Raw genomic sequence first — 23,137 nt, forward strand, 5'->3', positions numbered from 1 at the left:
AGGGAGTTGAGAGGTCGGGATAACGTTGTGTTCTGCATGGTGAGCACTTGCATGTGAATCATTCACCTCTCTTGTACTCTGTTACTAATATTGTTGCTGTTACCAGCTGTTTTCAGTAAATTGTTCTTGTCTCAACACGTGATCTTTACCTTGTGTGCCTTCAATTCTCCTCTCCATCCTGCTGTTGGGGAAAATGAAGAGGGGGTGAGCGAGAGGCTCATGGTTTGGGGTGTTTCAGTGGGAACAATTAATTGGGGAATACCATTCCTAAACCACGACACCTCTCACATTCATTTCTGAATATTCAGGCATGCAAATCACTGGCTGTATGATCTCTAAGAGATAAGTTATGAAGTGTGAGATTTTTTTCCCCATGGCATGTTGGATGAGGAAATTCCTGACTGAGCTGGAACCAAAGCAAGAGAACTCATTATTGATGATGGTTTTGTTCATGATGGCTAACATCATGCAGGTCCATCTGCAGTTATTTGTAATTCCAGCAGGAGTTTTTCATGGTATTCCTGTATTATTCCTATATCTGGGCTCACAAAGCCATAGACTCCTTCCTGCTCACAACAAGTAGTACAACCAAGATCCTGGAGGCAATCTGGTAGAAAAATATTTTGTCTTATTATTGGAACAGCAGTTGGAATGAAGAAAGACAAAAGAGGTAATTGGGAAATTGTATCCTCATCTGCAGGCTGGAGATAGAGAAAAATGTGCTCCGTTAGCAGTCATTCTTACCGTCTTTGTGACAGCTTCCAAGCTGAAAATGTTATCCATATGATCAATGAGAAAATGTATCCAACAGAGTTACCAAGAACTGAAACTGCCTATTGTCTCAAACATTTCATATTCCAGTAGAATTACATTTCTAGGATGTATCTGTCCACCTGACACATATGTCCTCTCTTCCCAGATATAAGCAGCACACCTGATATACATGTGTTCCTCTGAAAAACAACACACATATGAAGTTACTTCAGAAAAGTCCTGTGCTGAGCCTGAATTAAAATATGGCTGTTGTGCTGTGTGCACAGCCAGCATGGACTGATGAGCCTGTTTGGAAGTTATGAGACTTCATTTGTAGTTGCTAATGTGAATAAAATGTTCACTTCTCTCTAGCAGCTTTTCTGCCCCTCTTTCCATCTACTTGCTATATTTAGGTCATACCATTTTCAGAACCACAGATGCTTGTTACCAAACCTGTGCTGCAATGGGGTCCTGGAGTGATCAGATGATTGCTAAAAAGAAATCAAACCTTAGATGTATGATGTCTTAGAAGTGTACAATAGCTTAAACATTTCCCCTTCGGACCACTGTGGCAGCTAACCTTCTCCCTTCGTTATTCAGCTACAGCCTGGATTGATTGGCAGGTGATCTGTATCCATCCCTGCGGGTATTTGGCAAGCCATGGGAATGCAGTGGAGGTCTGTGAGATTGCGTATGAGGGGCAGATCAGCTGAGCATGTGCTGACATTTGCCAGGTTATTCCTCAGAGAGCCAGGGACTGGATCTGAGAGCCCTGCTGGATGATACTGTGCCAGTGCTGGGGCACGTGGGGCTTCAGAGTTTGCTCCAGATGAGCAGAGCAGAGCCAGAGCACAGCTCTTCAGGGCAGGCTGCAGAAGAGAAATATCCAGGGAAAAAGCTGTCAGCAGGAGGATCTCTGTCTGGGGTTTTGCAGGCTTTGAGCTGATCCAGAGGGAATATCAGTGTTTCCCTTACCTCATTTCCCAAGAAACCTCTAAAAAAGAGGGAAAATGAGAGAGATGGAAGAAATCAAAGGTTTTGACTGGCACCTCCTCCCTCTGTTTCGGACCCTGTAAAACAACTGAAGGCCTTGGCATATCTGGACTCTTATATTTTCCATCAAGATAAGTGCATTTCATTTATGTCACACTTTTGAATACGCTTACATGCACAATGAGCTGTGTTGTCTGCCAGGGAAGGAAATGGAATAAAGCAGAGCTGGCCAGGACGGTTGTTCCAAGACCCAGCAAAGCCTGGCTGCGTTTTCAGGTTATTTAATCTCCTCACTGTTTTATATTAAAGGGATAATGGTTACAGACAAGAACTGCTGAAACCTGTCAGGTAATGATCAACTGGACAGTCTTGCAGGTCTGGCTGTAAACCAAGATATGACTCCCAGGAGAAGAGGTCCCCAAACACCTCCCCCACTCTTTCTGTGGAGCTCCAGTATGCTCCAGCCATGCTTTTGATAGAGCTGCTGCCAGCTGTCAGTCAAAGGCGAGTTCAGGACATTGCAGACTGCTCTTGAAAAATGCCCATCGCTTGGGCAGGAGCATGGAAAAAACTTTTTGTCCCTGTTGTGCCAGCATGGGGAATCCAGAGCTCCTTTGAATGGCTGGGGTCATGCGACAGAAACACTTGACCAAGGCTGTGCTTTGGTTCAGGCTGACTAAGGAGCAATGGATCTCATGCCCTGTGGTGAACCTGCGACCTGGAAAGCTCACGGCTTACATGGAAGGATGTGCATGCGTAAAATGAAGACATCTCTCTTGTCTATACTATTGACTAGCAGCCAATTACTTCTTTCTATAAATATTCCCATCAGGATGGGCCCAATCTGAGCTCTCCCTGATGCAGCTGGACTGCATGCTAGGTGACTCTCCCTTCAAGCAGGGACATCCCACAAACTTCCTTGCTGCCAGGGAGGACTGGCTGTGCCTTGGGATGGGAAGCTGGGCCTAGTGTGAGGACCTGTAAGCCTGGCAGCCTCCTGAGCTTTGCCATATTTATCTTTAAGCTGCTATTGTTGCCTGTTTGCTGGCACATCGTGCTCTTAGGGTGGATACCCAGTGTTACCTGACAGAAAGAAACAGGCAGATTTACTGGGATCGCTGGAAAAAAAAAATCCATCATTTGCAGTTGATTTCGCTGCTGGCATCCTGTGCATTGATTGAATCCTGCTCCACGGTTTCTCCTCACAATATGTGATTGTGTTTCTCACACCAAGACAGGCACATTATTCATCAAAATACAGCATTAAACTAAATAAATTACTCATAACTTTTTCAAATAAGTGAAGTGGGATTTACCCTCTCCTTTTCCCCTGCATTTCCTGCAGTGCTAAGCAAAGGCACCTAGTAGCCTAAAGGGATATTCCAGACATTAATTTTCTAGCTTTGTAGCTACATGTTTTCAGTTTTGCAGGGACTCTGAGCTGCTCTTCTAGTGGAATGCAGAAGGGAGCTCAGGCTGGATACAAGCATATTGTGCACAGTAATGGAGTGCAGGATGGAAAGGCTACAGTATTGTTCCCACCAGCAAAGAACCTGGCGCTACCTGGAGATGAGCCTGATGCCTTGGACATTGCCCCTCCTTGGGCTGATTTAACACTCACACTTATTTAGAGGCTAGGTTGGCATAGACAATCCTACACCTGCTAATATACAGTGAAATCCTGAGGTCCACAGTTTCAAAAGGACCTTTATATGTCTCTTATAGAACCTTAACGAAGTTTACTTCTAAGAGAGACAGTGAAATGGTCAGAGCAATGGAGTCATGTGAAGGGTTTCAAGAGTGCAAGGGTGCTCAAGAAGCTGGGATGATGAAAGAGTACAAAGGGAAAAGAGAGAAAAGACTCTACCTTTGATGAAAATGCCGGGTTTAGGAAATATTTGTACCCTTTCTCCCAAGGAGATCAGATTTTCTGAAGAATGGGGGACTTCCTGAAGAAATGGGGGAGAAGGTGTATGGAAAAAGCTAGGATTGTCTTCTAACCTCTCTATTTGTTTTGATCCAGGTTAACCTAAGCATACTGCATCTCAAGCTTTGGTGATGCTCTGGTTTTTCATAGGAAAAAAATTATGCTTGGGGAGGCAGCCCTAACTCCTCATGGAGCTGAAACAGAGACTCTCAAAACATCAGTTTCAGGGTTTATGTTTTTCTGATGTACCTGTTTGCTGTATAATAACTGGGGCAGGGGCAGTAGCAAGAGCACAGCAGGGATTCTATGTGGTTAACCTTTGCAGGTTTTTTTTTCCAAAAGTGAAGAGATAGGTAGACTGGAATCACAGAATCACAGAATAGTCAAGGTTGGAATGGTCTCAGTATTGATCCTTGAGGAATGCTACTGACTGCAGGCAACCAGCTGGATTCTACTCTGCTGATCATGACCCTCTGACCTTTGCCATTCAGCCAGTTCTTGATCCACCTCACTGCCAATTCATCTAAATCACTTTTCCTGAGCTTACCAAAGAGGATGTTATGGGAGACAGTGTCAAAAGCCTTGCTGTTGGCAAGGCAAATGATATCCACTGCTCTGCACTCATCAACCCATCCTGCCATCCATCCTAGAAGGCTATCAGATTGGTCACGCTTGATTTGCCCTTGGTGAATCCATGCTGACTACTCCAAATGACATTATTTTCTTTCACATACTTGGTGATGACCTCCAGAATTATCAGTTCAATAACTTTTCCAGGGGTGGAGGTGAGGCTGACTGGCCAGTAGTTTTCTGGGTCCTCCTACTTGCTCTTTTTGAAGATGGGAATAACACTGTCTTTTCTGTGGTCATCGAGCACCTCTCCTATTCTCCATGATTTTTCAAAGGTCATGGGAAGAAGAAGAGAACCTTGCAATAAAACTCCGCAACATTCTGCACTACAGCAGAGGAAAAGTGAAGCTTGTCTTTGTCTTTCAGTCCCAAATTGCAGGACCCTGCAGGTCAGAGCCTGAGCTGGAAGGAGAACCTCAGGGATGAGAACTCTTGTCTGCCGTGAGTTTGGGGTTGTATTTCAGCCTTCCTGCCCTCAATTTCCCTTGGATACCTGTGGGTCAGCCCAGCCTCCTTGCCATGGGTCCAGCTTATCAGCTACTCTTGCAGTGCCATTTCCCCTTTTCATTTGTCAATTCCTTCCCCCTGCAAGCAAATTCATGTGTGGTCAGTCTCCCTGCTCTTTACTCCTTTCTGCTGCTTTACCAAATTTTAACACTGTGCTGAGGGACAACAGTCAGACTCTCTGCACAGCTGGACCACTTTTAGTACTAGCTTAGAGTAACTGAGAAAGAATTAGGAGAGAAAATCAACTGTGTGTGTATGAGATCATATGTGTCTTCAGGGGAAGAGGTGGTGTGTTCTTTAATTAAAAACCCTAATTGTAGAGAATGTTTGCAGCCTGAAACCTGCAATGTTACAGAGTTCAGTATGATGGGACAGTGTACCTTCCTTCCAAAATGCCACTGGGTTAAACCATGTTTCCTTCATTAAACAAGTAGATTTCTAGGCTTTCAAGGGCTTGAAGTCTCACAGCCTTTGGCCAGCATTTGTTTCAGACACTAAAGTGTTCTTCTTTGTCTAGCAAAGACATGAATGCCTGGTTTTCCACTGATTCAGAGCTTCCTACAGCTCCTCAGCTGTGTGATGTCTTTGCGATGCTTGTCTAATCAACCCTGCAAGACAAGAAAATATGTTGACTTTTTGGTCAGGAAAATTCTTCATTACATCCTCTCTGGGCAGCACAATCATGGTCCAGTCACCTTCTCAGTATCTCAGTTCAGCTCTGGGCAGTCTCAGGAGCAAAAACAGCTTCCCCCATCTAATTCAGGTGATTGAGTGAGTCTTGGATGTGTTTGATAAGGAAGGTCTGAGAGGTAAGATTGCAGTGATCCCACCATCCAAAGCACTACAGGGTAAGATGAAGACAAATTTTGTTCGTCCCTGTCTTAAACAGTAAAAAACAAAATGGACTAAGGCAAAAACCTTTTTTGTTGTTGTTGCTGTTAAAATGAGAGGAGCTGCCAACAACTGGCTAGGGAGATTTTCAAAATATGATCAGAAGTGGCTGTCTGTGCCTCTGTGGGCAGTATACTATGTAAGAAAATTTCTTTTTCTCCTCCTCCCTGAGGTGATTTCTTTGGGAAGAAAGCAGTCAGCAATTGTGGCATTAAAGAGATTGTCTTTAGATCTCTGAATAGAGATGAAAGGGGAGCATTTATTGTCTGCAAGCCACTGCTTCTGGTTTTCTGCAGAATCAGCCAAGTAGCTCTGCACTAGTTACACTTATTTCAATATCTGCAAAACTTTCTTCTTATGGAACAGGGTTGCACAATTCCTATTTTCAAAGAAGACATAAAGTTTCAGGAAGAGCAGCAGACATCATCAAATATATTAGCAGAGGATCTCATGTCTTGTTTTCATGCTTTCCTTGTTTCAGAAGGAAAAATACTGCAAATCTGAAAAAATTCCCAAGGAGAAGATTTATAACATCAAGCCCTACCTCCATTCCATCCCCAAAATATGCAGTAGCTGCTTCTGCTCAGATGATGCTTAAGCTGTAAGGTCAGCTTCCTGTGGTTCAGGGGTGCTTTGCAGGGTGCACTGCAAAGCATCAGGAAAATGTGGTTGTATCTGCTCCATGCTCTTTAGTTTCACTGTAGAGCTGCTGATCTTTTGCTCTTATCTAGGTTCCTACAAAGTGAAGGATGAAACTTAGGAACTTTGATGATTCCTATTATAAGAGAAATTGGTATGTCATGTTTAGTTCTCCCACTGCAAGAATTTCACAGGACAAATTAAGCCATTAAACTAGAACACAGGAGGTTAACAGAATGCTTTCATATACAAAACAACTATGTCAGAAAAGCATCTTTGTCCACAGAAGGGAGTTGATTTGGTATTTCAGGCCCTATCAGAGGTGACTTCTTAGTGGGACATCCTACTTAGACCAATTAATATCTGGACTGGCCATGCAGGGGAGCCAAGGCAGTGCTGTCTCATCCCAGGTGGGAGCTAAAAATGTTGACTGCGTTCAGAGAGAGCAGGGGAACAGCTATCAACCCCTTTAACTGCAAGGAGAGAGGGAAGTTGTGCAACTGTATATGTTATAAAGAGACACAACTCTACCTGACATGCTAAAAGGTAGTGTCTCTGGCTAATTCTTCCCATGGGACAAATTCTCTGTGCATTTATGAGAAATCCAAGGTTCAGAACTGCTTATTTTTATGGTGGGTTTTTCCCCCTCTTTTTTATGTTTCTTTTTTCTTTGTTTCCCACCATCCCACTAGTTAACATCTGCGTTGTACTCTAAGATTTGAAAAATCCAAATGGTAAGTTGGTATTCCGTTCTATATAGAAAGCAGCTCAAATTTAACTTTAAGAATGTGTCAAGAGCTGTAGCGAGGCACACACAACAGGCAATTACCCCGGGGAGCATCAGTCCAGAATGTCCTGGTGCAGAATACAAAGAAACATGGCACAGTACCTGGTAGTATCCAGTCTTAAGACTCAAGGTGAAAAAGGAACAAGAACTCGAGGCTGCTATTGCAAGCAGTAACTGGGGGAAGCAGTTGGCAAGGCACAGGAAATTCTTCCAGCTCGTATCTTTCAGCTGTTCATCAGAACAAAACCCTAAGTCAATATTATTGGTCCCCAGAGAGGTTCAGGAGATAAATTAACATAACCTCATAAATGACAAGCTTTCATAGTCATTTCAGTCCCTAGAAATTATCTATTGCTCCTTTATTACAGTACTCTTTAGGAGCAGTCCCAGTATTTCAGGTGCTCCTACATACCATGTAACACAAAACAGGGTTACCCAGCTGGGACTTAAACCTTTGTTCAAAATCAAAACAATCTTCATCTCTTTATATTAATAAAAAGGACAAAACATACATGAATATAACTCTTCCTTTCAGAGCTTTACTCATGACACCATCCTCAAGGGACTCCTTCAGCAATGGCAGAACCTTGGTTTCAGAGCTGAAGGTGAGGATGGATAGGAGTTGATTGTCACTAAATACCCTGGCAGCAAGAATGGGTGTAGCTCTTTCCAGGCTTTTGTGCAATATGATTTATATCACATCTGCTGCTGCAGCAGAGTATGTTGTATTTCTTGTCAAATACATGGCAATCAGTGGAGAGTTTAAACAAACTGCAGAGATACAGAGTGGGTTTGGAAGAATATTTTCCTCATTTGGATCAGAAAGAGGAGCTCTTTGTCTTCTCAAGAAATTTATTTACAGAAAGGTCTAGAGAAGAAAGGGAGGAGAACAGAAGCACCTCAAGTTTGGAAAGAAAAAGACTCTAGATGTGAACTATTTTTCTATGTTAGGAAATGCTGTTTGTTGTTTAGCTGTTGCTCTCACTTTTTAGTATGCCTAGTACACACTTCACTAATTTTGAGCAAAGCCCCTCTTGAAAAAGAAGTGATTCCTATGTGCATAGAGCTTTTCAGACTTGAAGGTCTCAGGTGTTTTCATTGTCTTTTAAAACAGCTCAAGGTTGTGGGGATATGATGAATAAGAAGGACTAAACTGCATTTTATTGTTTATGGGAGTTCACAGTATGAACAGCAATTTTCTCCTTTGAGGCTGGACTATTGTGTTGTGTAACAGTGAATTAAAGATACCCGCAGAATGTAAGCAAGATGCCTCTCACCTGTATTGTCAGGATTTTATAGTCATAACCAGCCTGCTGAATTCCTCCAATGGGCTTGCTTTTCTATTTTCCCTCCTTTCTGATTGTTTTTAGGGATGGTTTGATTTTCTTAGTCTGGAGTTTGGGCTGTGTTTTCCTGAACAGAAGATAGAGAAAACCCTGACTTATGGCTTTACAACAAGACTGCTTGGCCTACACATGCAACGCAGGGTGTCTGCATGCTGCAAATAGTCTCTCAAGCATCAATGATAACTCTGATCTGTGCTCCCAGGCTGGGTTCTGTAGTCCTAGGGCTTTCCTGATATCAGCTACAGTGAGATGCACTGTTTCACCACTGTTCCTTGGTTGTTTCTACATGCTATTTTTTATTTGCCCAGGCCGGCAGTGCCTTTTGTTACTGCCTCGCATCTTCCAGAAGAGTCTTTCCAGTCAATGCCGAGATGGCAGGAATTAAGAACTTGGACTATTTTCTGCTATAGAACTTCAGCACCTTGTCATCCACCCATCTCCTTCTCAGGTGTTCTCCCATCCTGAACTACGCTTTGAGCAGTCCTTATGGGACGTGATGTATTCAGGTAGAAATCGCAAAGTTTGACCATGGGGTGCAGGAGCCCCTTCAGAGCAGATATCAGAACAGCTGAAGAAGTGTGGCCTCCCAGGGAGAAGAGCACAATACAGACCTACAAACAGGAGGTAAAATAGGCAAAGGGTCTGCCAGCTCTAGCCTGGTCAGGGCATGGAGCTTGGTGTGGATGTGGCCTCTGCCAGTAGACAGACCTGTACTTTGAATCTGAAGAAGCTGAGCCTTCAGGCAACAACAAAATGCCACCCTACTCTCATTTCAAGGACCTCTGAATTGTAGAAGAGAGAGAGAGAGCTGGAGACTGCCAGGGATCTTTGCTGGACAAAACCAGCTATGGTCAATTTTTCCGTTTCTTTCTTCTAAAACCTGATTTAACTTGTGCAGTACAAAGATACTTTAAAAGAATATTTTGAAGTACCAAGAAGGAACATGGAACCCAGCTGGAAATAAAATGCAGCATTGGTGCAAAGGAAGGAACCCAGATAATAAATGGGTCCAGAGGAATCAGCCTTACATGGCTGCATAGTATTTCTTTGGTGGAAAAATGGTGATGATTGGTTTATTGTTAAAACAGTCCATATTTCTCGTGGGAAGTAACCATGCAGACTAGTAACACTAACATAAATAGAAATTCTCTCCAGAAATTGTTTCTGAGAATGCCAACAGCCTCTAAATAGTAGCTTGCTCCCTCCAAATAGGCACCACTGAACTTGCAAATTGATGTAATTCCAACAATGGGCCTGTAACTTTCCTCTGCAGTCATGCTGTTGATTTAACAGGTAAGAAACAAATAAGTTGCAGAGAAGGCAGAGTTACTAAACACCTTCTTTGCATCAGCCTTCTCTGAAAAGATCAGCCCTCAGGTATCTCTGATACAGGAGAGAAGGGTAAAGAAATCTTGGAAGAAAAACCTTCCCTTGGTCAAGGAGGATGGGGTTAGAGAACACCTGGGCAAACTTGACATCCACAAGTCCATGGGTCCTGATGGGATGCATCCATGAATCCTGAGAGCTGGTGCACAGCATAGAAAGGCTTCTCATGGTCATCTTTGAAAGGTCATGGAGATCAGGAGAGGTGCCTGAGGACTGGAAGAAAGCCAGTGTCAACCCAGTCTTCAAAATGGGCAAGAAGGAGGACCCAGACTACTGCTGGGCAGTCAGGCTCACCTCAACCTCTGGGAAAGTGATGGAGCACTTTGTTATGGAGGGAACGTCTACCTACATAGAGGAGAACAAGAAGGCGATCAAGAGTAGTCAGCATGGATGCACTAAAGGTCCTGCTTGACCAATCTGATTGCCTTGTACAATGAAACAGCTATCTAGATGGATGAGGGGAGAGCAGTGGGTATTGTCTACCTTGGCTTTAGCAATGCTTTTGACACTGTCTCTCAAAACATCTTCATAGGCAAATTCAGGAAGTCTCAACTGGATGAGTGGACAGTGGGGTGCATTGGGAACTGGCAGAATAACAGAACTCACAGGGTTGTAATCAGTGGCACAGGGTCTTGGATGAAGGGCCAGATGACTCCTCAGCAAGTTCAAGGATGACAAAAAGCTGGAAGGAGTTGGCCGATACCCCAGAGTGCTGTGCAGCCCTTCAGAAGGACCTTCAAAGGAGATGGGTAGAAGATGGAGATATGGACAGAGAAGAACCACCTGAAGTTCAACAGAAGCAAATGGAAGGTCCTCTACCTGGGAAGAATAACCCTGTGTACCAGTACGTGCTGGGGGACGACCTGCTGGAAAGCAGCTCTGTGGAACAGGACTTGAGAGTTCTAGTGGACAAGAGGCTTGTGTTGTCACGAGCCAGCAGTGTGCCATTGTGGCAAAGTAGGCCAAGGGGATTCTGGGATGCATTAAGAAGAGCACTGCCAACAGGTGAAGGGAGTTGATCCCTCTACTATCCCTCTACTTAGCCCCAGTGAAGCCACATCTGGAATGCTGTATCCAGGCTCTTCAGGACAAGAGAGACATAGACCTTCTGAAGCAGATCCAGCAGAGGGCAACAAACACGATTAGGGCACTGGAACATGAGGAAAAACTTCTTTACTGTGCAGTGACCATGCACTGGAACAGATTCTCCGGAGAGGCTGTGGAGTTTCCCTCACTGGAGATACTCAAGAATCATCTGGTCACAATCCTCTGCCAAGTGCTTTAGGCTTGAGCAGGGAGGTTGGACCAGGTGACCCACTGTGAAGCCTTCCAACTTTATCCATTCTGGGATTCTGTGATTCATATTTAACACAGTAAGGCAAGTAGGGTTGGATTTTACTTTCACAAAGATGAGATGTCATGGCCAGGTATTACTTATACCAGAGAATATTTGGGAGGATGGAAATAAGGAGAATAAAAGATAGGGTTTGGGCAGAGCTTCCACTTTGCTGCTACTAGAAAATGTTGGGGATATTGGCAGAAGTCCACGTGTGTTTTGAAAACTTTCTTTTTCTTCTCTTAACCTTTGCATAACCTTTATTTCTACTGTAGGTAAATGCCATTTAAGCTTTCTGAGTGGAGTTTGTTTCCCTCTTTATAATAAAGATTTTTGTTTCCTTTTCTGTTTTTGCATAATTCCCTAAATTTAAGTCAAAGCACCATTACCACACAACTTACAATTTTGTTCATATCCTTAAAAATTAATTGGTTTTATAGAAGTTCTTTCAGATACTGACTCCTCTATGGGTGCTTTCATTAAGACATAGTGGTTTTAAAATGAGGCATGGTTATTCACCATCTGTCTTAAGCATACATAGAATTATGGCATTTATTAACAACGGTGCTAATGACTGCTTTCCTTGTATTTCCCAAAAAAGTCCTGATTTCCATGTCTGCCTTTCCTTCTACTGTACCTCAAAGTTGAACAGTGGCTTATTTTGCTTTGTGATACTGCAGAGTGACCCCACGAAACTCTCAAGAACCAGAGTAGAATCACACTGACACCTCCCTAGGCACTTAAAACTGGCTATTTCCAGGTGACTTCTGATTGAGGGACAGCAAGGGTGTGTACAAGGGACCATCACTCAGCTCTTCTGAGATCAGCATCTGGGCTGGACTGTCAGCACAGAAAATTTCCCAAATGTTTCATGAAAGCTGACAATTAATACAGTTAAACTGTTCTCTGCAGGGGATGTGGTGCGGCTCAGGACAAACTGACCTATACATAAATTATACCTAGATATTCCTTTTCATGTGACTCTTTAGACTTTTGGATTGAATATGCCTTCTTCCACTTTATACCAACAACTCTGTGATGAAGCATTGCATCTGAATTATTTCATTTCACACCTGGTTTCCTCTTTATATTAACGTTATTTTATGCATTTAAATTTCAGGGGAAACTAAACAGAAGGCAGCGTACCAAAGCAAATTTCACAGTCTCATTTATCAGTGCCACTTAAGGCGATGCTCTCTTTGCTGAGTCAGAAAGCTCATCCGTGGATTTATGACTGCCTGCTGTTTGGAGGAAGCTTTCCTCAGTCGTGTGATCTACGGCCTAAAGAGACTTTCCAGTCACCTGCTCTGACTATCCACATGCTTCAAGCATGTTCTTGCAGTGTTAAGGATGGTGTTGATAGATGTCTGCAGCAAGGCCAACAACATGGCATTTGAAGGACTCAGTTCTGTTGTGCCTGATAACGAGCTTTCGTGCAGAGTGCCTAGGCAGCTTTATTTGCTTCTGTTTCAAGTTGGGCAATGCAAAACTGTTTCCTTTCAAGGTCATCTCTAGGATGCTGCTGAGTTTCCAGGCCTAGTGCTAACTAAGATTTGTTCAAAGAAAATATATGTTTGACTTCATCCAGCCCTTTTTTGGGTACCAGTTGGCTTTGCTAGTAAAGAAATAGTGTTGTCGAATGATGCTTCTGCTCCTAGTTTTGCTGGGAACAAGAGACTGACTTTTCTGGGAAGGCAGCAGGCTGGGTTAGTAAAATCAGCAACCCTTCTGAAATTTAAGTATCTTCCCACCAAAGGTCACTTCTACACAGTTATTCACTTAGAGGTATCAATTAGACAAAAGAGAGATGGATTTCAGCCAGATACTAAAAAGTAACCCCTGCTCATGTGGTTTATTGGCTGCAGTAGAAAGCCTGTTGATTTACAGGAGCATACTTAAAAGGAGATCCAGATCTCAATGAGATGCTTTAAAGCAAGGAGTTATATATGAGAGTTTCATGAGTTGAAGGTGAGGGTGCAGCCTCCAGGCAACTAAGAATTGGTGAGTAGTTGAAATAAGCTCTAGAATCAGTGGCTTAGTAAGGTACTCGCTCATGCTAGGCTGGTCTGGCTCCAGAGGCTTCATTGGGACTGGGACCAATTGGTCCCAGATGGAGTGTTTTGCTAAAAACCAGCCTATATGGACAGCCAAGTAAGTCTTAGCACCTGCTCCACCACCACTACTCCTTTTCTAGTTTTGCTGCAGTTTTGACAATCCATTTAGTGTCAACAGACAGCTATTCCCTTTCTGATTTTGAGGGGAATGGAAGGATGCTGTCAGCATGAAAATTTTATAGGGAAAGGTGGCTGTTGTTTTTTACCTGGGCTGGGCTAGCAAACTGTAAAAACCTGAACTTGGAACTGGGCATCTGAAAGTACAATTAAATGGAAGTCTGCAAAGAAAATTATACATGTAATTTCCAACCAGACTGTGTCAGTCCAGCAACATTATTCCTGTTTGCTTCTGTTTAATTGCATTACAGTGAAGAAAACGGGGTGTTGTACACTTCCAGTGTATGATACAGTCATTACTCCTAATAATTTACTATTTAAGAAGGTGACTTTTCAAATAATCCAAATTACTGGAATGTTAATTTTCTCTCAGAAAAGGGCCAGACTGATTAGGATTATTTGGAACCGTGTAGGCCCTATGTACGTGCTCTATTAGTGATCATTTGCAATCCCTCAGAAGTCCATGAATCCTTGGGTTTGGATTGAAAACCACTGCCCCAGATAGAGAAGCTGAAGCAAGTTGCTTATGTAACCCAGCTAGGGGGAGGCGAAGTTGCTGGAATGAAATTGTCTATTAAGAAAACTGAACCTTATGCAATTTGTCAAATGGTCACATCCTGTTATGGTAATTTCTAAATAAGCTTGCTTCACAGGCCAGAATTTTGTGCTGAAGTCTCAGATGTGCTTGTTTCTGCTCATTTATGTGAGATTAAATTTTTTCTTAACTCTCTTTTGTCATATTATGAATAGGCACTGTAAACAGTGCTAATGAAGCTGCATCTGTTATCTTGTAGTACATACAATTAATCTTCACCAAGTACAGTGGAAATAGGCTTAATTTAATTTTAACCTTCTAAATGTTTGAAACAGTGTACGTGATTTAATAAAAGATGCAATGTGGATGAGCCGCAACGTCCGAATTGGTTTTCATGGCATGTTCAGACTTGGAAATGGACTGTAGGTGTACATTTTTTGTAAGGCCGCTGAATGGCTATGGAAAGTGGACAGGAGAGTCTGAGACTGAATTCTGAGTGCTGTGTTGCACCTCCAAGCTAGAAAAGCAATAGTATTGCACATTGAAAGGGCAGGGACCGCTTGGAGCAGTGCTCTTACCTGTATTGCTTTTAACCATGAGGGTGTAATTGTTGGGTAAGGTTTGGCCCCATAACACTGAGGAATACAACTAGTGGAGGTATCTCCTTGTGCAGCTGCAGTGCAAGCTGCAGGTTGTTCCTGAGGTGGGAGACATGGCTGGAGACCCCAGCAAGGGGCCCTGATGTTTGCCTAGGGGGGGCCTGAGGAACTGGCAGGGCAGGGGGGGTGTCCAGTCACCCGCAGACTCTGTAGAACTCAAATTAACAGTGAGAAGACCCCAGACTAAGTATCACCATTGGAACTGTGTTACAAAATGTGAGACATGTAAAATTTTCTTAAAAAATACTGTTCTTTGATGTTTAACCTTTGTATACTTTCAAGACTAATCAACAAGAAGGGAGACCTAACTCATGAAACAGAGAGAAGCTAACAAGCAAACTCTAAGTGATGCCCACGTGTTAGAAAAACAAATTACTTGTTGGTAGAATTGCCTTGTTTAAGTTTAGGGTTGGACATGCTTCAGTGATCTCAGGCCTTAGGGAAACTTAACAAGCTTGAGAAGAAGCATGTCCCACTGACAGTGGACACAATGAATGCAGAATTTTTGGGACACAAGGACATTTGGCAGAATTCCCAAGATAAGGAAGAAACTAACAAAGCCAACTCAGTAACTGTGCTGAATCAGCTCCAACTGGGTAAAAGGTAACTCTGGCAGAGGGAGATCCTGATCACTGACTCAGAGACCACTGACTCAAGAAACCAAACTCAAAAGAACTCAAAAGAAGAGAAAGACTGGTCTACTTAGCATGAGAATTGAGAATAGAAGATAGAATACTAATTAATAAGAGACCTGGATAACTTGTAGCCAATGAACAATAATTCCTTTTTTTGCTAAAATATATAGGTAGTAAAAAATTTTGATTGCTGGTGTGCTTGATTCGTGGAATGCCAGCAAGCACCCAACCTTGTGCAACTCTGAAATAAATAATCAACGTCTCTCTCGAGTGTATAATTATGGGCTTGACGCACACTGAGTAACCAGTCCAATATCTGTAGACAACAATGGGAACACAGACCGTGAGGGTACAAAAACCTGGGGATTCCTTTGTTGGGGGTCCCTCCCTGGATGCACCAGCTCCAGCTGTTACGGTGTGACTGCACCACAATTAAGTTAGAGCAACCAGACCTGTGGGACTCTGCTATGGGAAACCTGAAGCCACCTGATGAGCAAAATTCGTCTCTGGGATGTGTGGTGGGAACCAATGAGGGCACCCGCAGATCTCCCTGCTGTGAAGGGGCTTTGCTACCAACAAAGAAAGTTTGGGGTGGTGAGCGTGTGACTCCCAGAGTGGTCCTAAATAGTCACATAGGAAAGTTTGCTTAGCGGTATCCACAGAAAGCTTTACCTGCACACATGTGATCCCCTCCCTGTAGTGTCAGATCAGCTTTCCTAAGGACCTCACTCCTGGACTTGGGTGCTTAGGTGATTCTTGGTCCTAGTGTGATGCGAGGCTGGACTTGTTGCGTTGAATCCTCTCCTGTAACTTGCATCTCCTGCCTGTCCAGCCCCTGATGAAAAGGAAAGAGTTGTTCCAAACTTGCTCCTCAAGCCATGAGACCTTCTTATCCGTGGCTTGGAAGAAGAAAAGCCTGTGATTAATTAATAGCAGATGTAGTGGATGCTGGGTGTTTTACTGCTTTCACTTCTCAAGAAACCTGTCTCAAGCCTTTCTGACAAATTTAGTTTAATCTGCAGGAGGCCTATACATATCTGAGGAACTGCAGTGTATCACTTTATACGGCCAGTAAGAAGGATTTAATTTTTCTTATTTGATTTCATAATGATTGATTGACCAAACTCTGGTTTGCTAAAGAAACTCTTTTTCTTCTTTGTCTGGATACTAAATTTACACCTACAATACTTTAGAAATATTCTGTATAGAGGAAAACCAATGGAAATACCTTGGCAACACACTTATAATAAAGAAATAGGTCACTGTTATATATTTTCCCAGTCTTCCTGTGGAATGAATGTCATATATCCTGAAAACTAAATACAGCAATGTGCATTGAATGCTAATGCATAGATTTCTCTATGTAAAAGTGTAATAGATAGATCTTCAGAAAGTCTGTAGGGGCTCAGTAAGAATTTTAAAGGTAAGTTGTTGATTACATCTAAAATATTGCAGGCCACTTAAGGAAAGTGGTCAGAGATAGTCAATGTATCCCATATTTCTGTGAATGTTGTAAAGGGTAAGGAGTCAGAAATGTTTAAATTGGAAGTTCTCTGCTTGGGATAGTGTGGAATATACCACTCAAGATAGAATTAATGACTTAACTATCCCTGTCTTTTCCAAAAAGGTTCTTATCAATAACTTGCTTTGATGCTTTAGTTACTTGCATCAGGAATATTTCTGGTTCAGACATAGAAGAAGGATGCTCAGTGAAGGTAATTCTAGCACAGCTTTAACTGTAGTGGCACAAAGACTGATACTGAAATATTGTAGGCTTTGCCTTATTTTGCACCCTCTTATGTGTGGTATAAATTGTAGGAAATCTGAAGTTAGGCAGCTGCTAAATCTACATGTAGGTGACTAGAAACAAGCTGAAAGACCTTTCAGGAGCCTAATCATACTATAGAGACAGTGCTATCAACATCATACTCCCATGTGCATGCTCAGTTTGTTGCCTTGTGCTAGTGATGAAACTCAGATCCGTAATGCTTCCAATTACCAAGTAACTAAACTTGTTGTATATCATCCAGCCAGGCCTGACTAAAATGGCTCCTCTCTGCCTGCCCCTAGACCGCCATAAATAAAAGTAAATTAAGACACAGTCCTTGCTTTGAGACATGACCTTGCAAAGATGTAGGACATTTTTTTTTCTCCCCTGAATTCCACTGATTGAATTCTTCAGTCTCAGCACTTTTTTCAGGCTGGGGGAGAGGCAGGGCGGGTAAACAACTGGTCCTGTTGTATTGGCAGCAAAGAGAAGGCTTGGGAGGGAAAGTCCTGTCCTTTGGCAGTGCTTGGGTCTCACAAGGAGCTGCAGGACTTTCTGCCAGCAGGAACAGGGCCAGTCTCTCCCCCTGACCTCTAGGAAGCAGAGTGATGTAGTACTGTGGGAAGGACAGGCCAGTGGCTGCAAATTACTCAGCTGATCCATCAAAGGCTGTGGCTGACCAGCTGCTCCTACAGGCAGAAAAGCCAAAAACTGACACATCCCACAGCTCTTGTTTTGTTGTTACTGCTTTATTTTTGTTGTTTGGGGTTTGTGTTGTTTGTGTTTTTTATCTCACATCACTGAAATTCATCTGGTGCCCAGATATTTGCTGGCAGAGGTACATGGGACCACTCAGTAAACAGGAATGGCCAAGGTGCAACACAGGCTTGGCAAAGGCTTGGTTCTTTACTGACCAGGATCCCAGTGACCCAGGGAAACTCTCAGTGAGCAGACCTGTCCCTCAGTCCCTGTCTGTTTAAAATATCACTTTCCACTGGAATGGAGAGGGGTATCAGATGCTCCTGAATCTTCAGAAGATGCTCTAGTACATGCCACATGATACCAGTGAGGTGCTGGGGCAGTGCAGGATATTGTTGGAGGGTGAGGTGAGTGCTAACAGGATACCCTCGCCCTCGGCTCAGATGCAGCAAAAAAAAATCCTTGCTGTCCGGGCTGGAGCAAACCTTCTCAGTCCAGGTGTGCAGAGAAGCACTACCCTGCCCCTTCTCCTGTCCCTCTGATCACTGCAAGGCTCTCAAGAACCAGCATTGGAACAGAGAGGGCAGACTGCAGGCAAGACAGGGAAGTGGTGCGTGGGGAGCTCTCTAGCAGCTCAGTTGAACTAATGAGCTAGTCCTGTTAGCTCTCTCTTCAGAAAGCTCATACACGCAGAATTAGCTCTTGAGGAAAAGGGAGGCAGCAATTTTAAGAGTCCTAAGAGACTTTTAAAAGCATAAGCTGTATTTGAGCATCAAAAGCTGCAAATGTTTTGAGGTTAATTGAAAGATGTTTCAGCCTGATTTAATTTGTTCATCGCCCTGCTGAAAAATTATGTATCTCTGTGACAAATGTGGGTGCCTTTATGCACTTGATTCTAATTATTGATAAGTAGGTGTGAGCAGTAATAGTACCCAACCTTTACTTGGGGATGGGGGGACGAGCTGACAAGTGTGTTTAATCACCAGGACTTTACTGACTGTGCATGGGGGCTAGAAAACCATGTTATTTTAGGGCTGGGAAAGCAGGCTTCTTAGAGGAATTATCCTGTGAGAGGCCTGGGACTGAAATTCCTTCCTGTCCATAAGCCAACTCATCAGTTCTGTGAAGACAATCATAGATCTGCCATGAAGTCAGATCATTTTGGGGATCTCTGACTGTGCAGCAGAGATATTTGTATGGCTCTTACCTGAATGTGGTGGTTTGACCTAGGTTGGATGCCGGTGCCCACCAAAGCCACTCTATCGCTCCCCTCCTTGGCTGAACAGGAGAGAGAAAATACAACAACAATCTCATGAGTTGAGATATGGGCAGGGAGAGATCATTCACCAGTTAATGTCACAGGCAAAACGGTCTCAACTTGGAGAAATCAATTGAATTTTTTATCAATCAAAAGGTTGTAGAACACAGATATGAATAATTTTTTGGTGGTAGCACAGCAGGGAGGAACTTGGGCTAGGTCAATGTTCAGTTAGAGGCTTTGAAATTGTGTTGTGGATGTTGGGACCAGCCAAGTTCTCTCTTCTGAGGAAGGTTTTTCACAGCTCTCTGCTCATTTCTGTGCAGGTCTTTAGCCTGGGAAAGATGTCTTGTTCAACAGAAGATTGTTCCGTTCAGAATGTGGTACATAATCTGTGTTGTAATTTAGTTTCCAGTTCTGGCTGTTTCTTTCTCAAATAAGTTTGATGGCAAGAACAGGAGTTGCACATTCTGTTTGTGGAGTCACTTAGTATAAACAGAGTTTAAAAAAACCCCAGAGGTGTTACTGTTAGGCAGTTGCATATTCTTCATACAGAACTATCCTTCTGGGCAGCCTTCCAGAATTTAGATAATTTCTTAAAAAATTTGACACTTCACAATGCTCTGTGTGAGCCTAGCTTGTAGCAGAATACGTAACAGTCGTTCCAGCCACTGGACACTATGGTGATAAGGAATAGTAAGAATTCTTTAAAAAAATAAATCCTTGATTAGTAAAAAAACAACACCTGATGCAAGATCAAGAGTTTAAATGCTGGAAAGAGATTAGATTTTTTTTCCTTTGTTGAATTACCTAAGTAACCTATTGCTCTAACAATCTTTCGATTTTTCTGATAGAATGGAAAATGTTTTGCAAACGAGAAGGGTTATGGAAATAGAAATACTGGGGTTTCCAATCTGATTCTGTAACAGGGACAAATAAGGAAGGAAAAGCAGGAATGAATGCTGTTGAATTTGTGCCTAAGAGTCAGCAAGGCTTGGCCCCTTTCTCAAATTTGCTGCAACTCCATGAAATAGTTGAAGCTGAAAAATGAGGTTTTCAGTGATCATCCAGGTGCCCTGTCACATTGTGACAGGTAAAATGGGTAAATAGACTTTTTATTAAATATGAAAGTGCAATTTAACAGAAAACAAGAATATTCTGAAAGCTGGATGGAAGCTCCTGACAAAGGGATTGCTAATTTCTTTTTTCTTTAAATTGTTCTGTTATTGTTCCCCACAGTAAAATGTACATGTAGGTTTCTGAAGCCATTAGCTACAGTATGAGTATGTGGAGCTCCAGATGAACATATTGAAGGAGATGATGCTAGAGAGGGGGAAGTTGTGTGTCTCAGCCATTGTTTTTCCTGGGTCATAGAAGCATAGAATGATTTGGGTTTGAAGGGGCCTTGAAGACCATCTAGGTTCAACTCCCATGGCATGAGCAGGGATGCCACACACTAGATCAGGTTGCTCAAATCCCCATCCAGCCTGGCCTTAAACACTTCCAGGGGTTGCGTATTTATAACTTCTCTGGGCAACCTTTTCCAGCACCTCATCACCCTCTGAGTAAGAAATTTCTTTCTAATATCTAATCTAATATCTAATCTATCTCTTTCAGTTTAAAGCCATTAAACTTCATCCTATCACTGTGCTCTCTGATAAAAATTCTCTCTCCATCTTCCCTGTAGGTCCTCTCTAAGTTTGCCATACTGTCTCCCCCGAGCTGGACAGCCCCAACTCTCTCAGCAAGTCTTCACGAGAGAGGTGCTCCAGCCCTCTGTTCTCCTTTGGGGTCTCCTCTGGACCCACTCAAGCAAGTCAGTGTCTTTCTTATGCTGGATTCTCCAGACCTGGACGCAGTACTTGAGGTGGGATCTCATGAGAGCAGAGTAGAGGGGGAGAATCACCTCCCTTGAGCTTCTGGCCATGCTTCTTTTGATGTGGCCCAGGTGCAGGACCTCATACTTTGCTTTGTTGAATTTCATGAAATTTGTATGGGCCCATTTCTCAAGCCTGTCAGGGTCCCTCTGGATGGTACCCCTTCCCTGCAGCATATCAACAGCACCACACAACATGGTGTCATTCTTAAACTTGCTGAGGGTGGACTCGATCCCACTGCCCATGTTCCTGAAAAAGATGTTAAATAATAGTGATGTCAATACAGATCCCTGAGGAATGTCACTCGTCACTGGTCTACATTGGATATTTAACCATTTACTGTTACATTTTGAGGGTGACCACCCAGCCAATTCCTTATCCATTGAGTGGTCCACCTGTCAAATGCATGTGTCCCCATATTAGGGACAAGGATGTTGTGAAGAACAGTGTCAAAATGCTTTGCGCAAGTCCAGGTAGATGACGTCAGTTGCTCTTCCCTTAACCACCAGTCCTGTAACTCCATGGTCACGGTGGACTGGGCTGTAGCAGAAGTGTGTCTAGAGCTGCAGACAAACACCACAACCACAGGGAACATAGCCTTTCCAGGATCTCCTCCTCAAGGAAGTTTTGCAATAACTGTCCTTGTCATCCTTTAAGGCTTTTTTTTTCTTTTTTTTCTTTTTTTTTTTTTCTGGTTGCAGTGCTGAGAAGAAAGAGGTACAAAAATTCCCTGGGGTAGGGGGGTTTCCAAGCCTGCTGAGAAGAGCAGAGCTCTCTCGGGATGTTTTGTGCCCCCAAGATGTGCTGCAATACAGTGCACAGAGTTCATGGGGCAAGTGCAGAGCTTCTCAGTAAGCACAGCAGTAACAGCTGCTGATACAGGTCCTGGTGTTCTGGGGGCCTGTGGATAGGCAGCATTATCAGCTGCCTTGTTGGTTAAAGTGAACTTGGACTATAGAGACAGGTGGGAGGTCAGAAGTGCATTACATAGACCTATGTGAAGCTTCCTTGACTTCCCAGTATCTTTGCTCTGCAGAGGCTTCATCTGAAGATAGATCCAGAGCCTATCCTAGCTCTCTCATCCTGTGGTTTAGGAATGGTACTCTCCAATTTAGTGCTCCCACTAAGAGTCTCCAAACTTGCTTGCTTCCCCCTCCCCCTGCAGTGGGATGGAGGAGAAGAAATGGAGGCAGAGTAAGTCAAGATCATGGGTTGAGATGAGACCAATTTACTGGAAAACAGCAACGAGATAAGAAAATGAATAGTATCAGGATCCATACTACTGAGAGAGGGTACAAGAATGATTCACAGAGAAATGATTCACATGGAAAATTCCCCAACAATGGACAATACGTGTGGTTAGAAGAACGTTCTCCCAGTTACAGCTAAGGCACAAGGGCCTCTGGTCTTCCACTTGCCACTGCAAGGAAGGTGGAGGTGCTCTGGCAATTTAGGGAAAAATTTTTAGACTGAGGTTTCTGGGACAATCTGTAGACTCCCTGAAATCCTTTCTCCTTTGGCAAAACAGCAAAGAAAATCTCTTCTTTATGAAAAACTGCAATTTATCCTTTCAGCTAGCTAGAAATGCTTCTAATTAGGATGATGAGGGAAGGAGGACAGTAACAATGTTGGGACAATCAACATAGTCTGTTCCATCTCCACGTTCCTTCTGTCTGTTCCTTTGTGAAAGGGTTAAACTCAGGGTGCAAGATCACTGCATTAGCCATGGCTATGTGTCTGTTGTGGGGTGTATGTCCTCCCAATAGGCAATCCCAAGCTAAACTGGTTTGAGAGGGTGTTTGGTCAGCTCTCTACTGCTACATCTTTGGGTTTTTCCATATTTTAAATATGTCTCTGGAAACTAAGTGTGATGCAGCAGTTCCTGTTTTTGTATCATGTCTGCACAGCTGTGATTTTGAGTCTGCTTGGCAGGGTGATGAAATTAATTGCAAGGAGAGGTGTGAGTGGGTACTTTACCACTCTCCCAACTTGGATAAATATACTGACTGTGCTGAAGCTGACACAGTGGGAGAAGGACTGCTGAATCACGTACCCAGGGTTACCCATGCCAGGATATTGCTAGGAGCAAGCCTTGTATTTTCCAGTAGATATCAGGTTTAATGGGCTAATGTTAATTAGCACAGCTCCCCAGATTTAGTGCTACTATGGTTTCCTAAAGAAGTAAGACTTGCATGATCATTACGCCTGTCTGGTCTTTCGTCCACTCCCATTAATTCCTGACCGTGGTTGACAAACTCGACCGATCTAATGAATGAGCAG

The sequence above is a fragment of the Myiozetetes cayanensis genome, unplaced genomic scaffold, assembly GCF_022539395.1.
Source record: "Myiozetetes cayanensis isolate MyiCay16 unplaced genomic scaffold, myiCay2020 scf2-11, whole genome shotgun sequence".
NCBI lineage: Eukaryota > Metazoa > Chordata > Aves > Passeriformes > Tyrannidae > Myiozetetes > Myiozetetes cayanensis.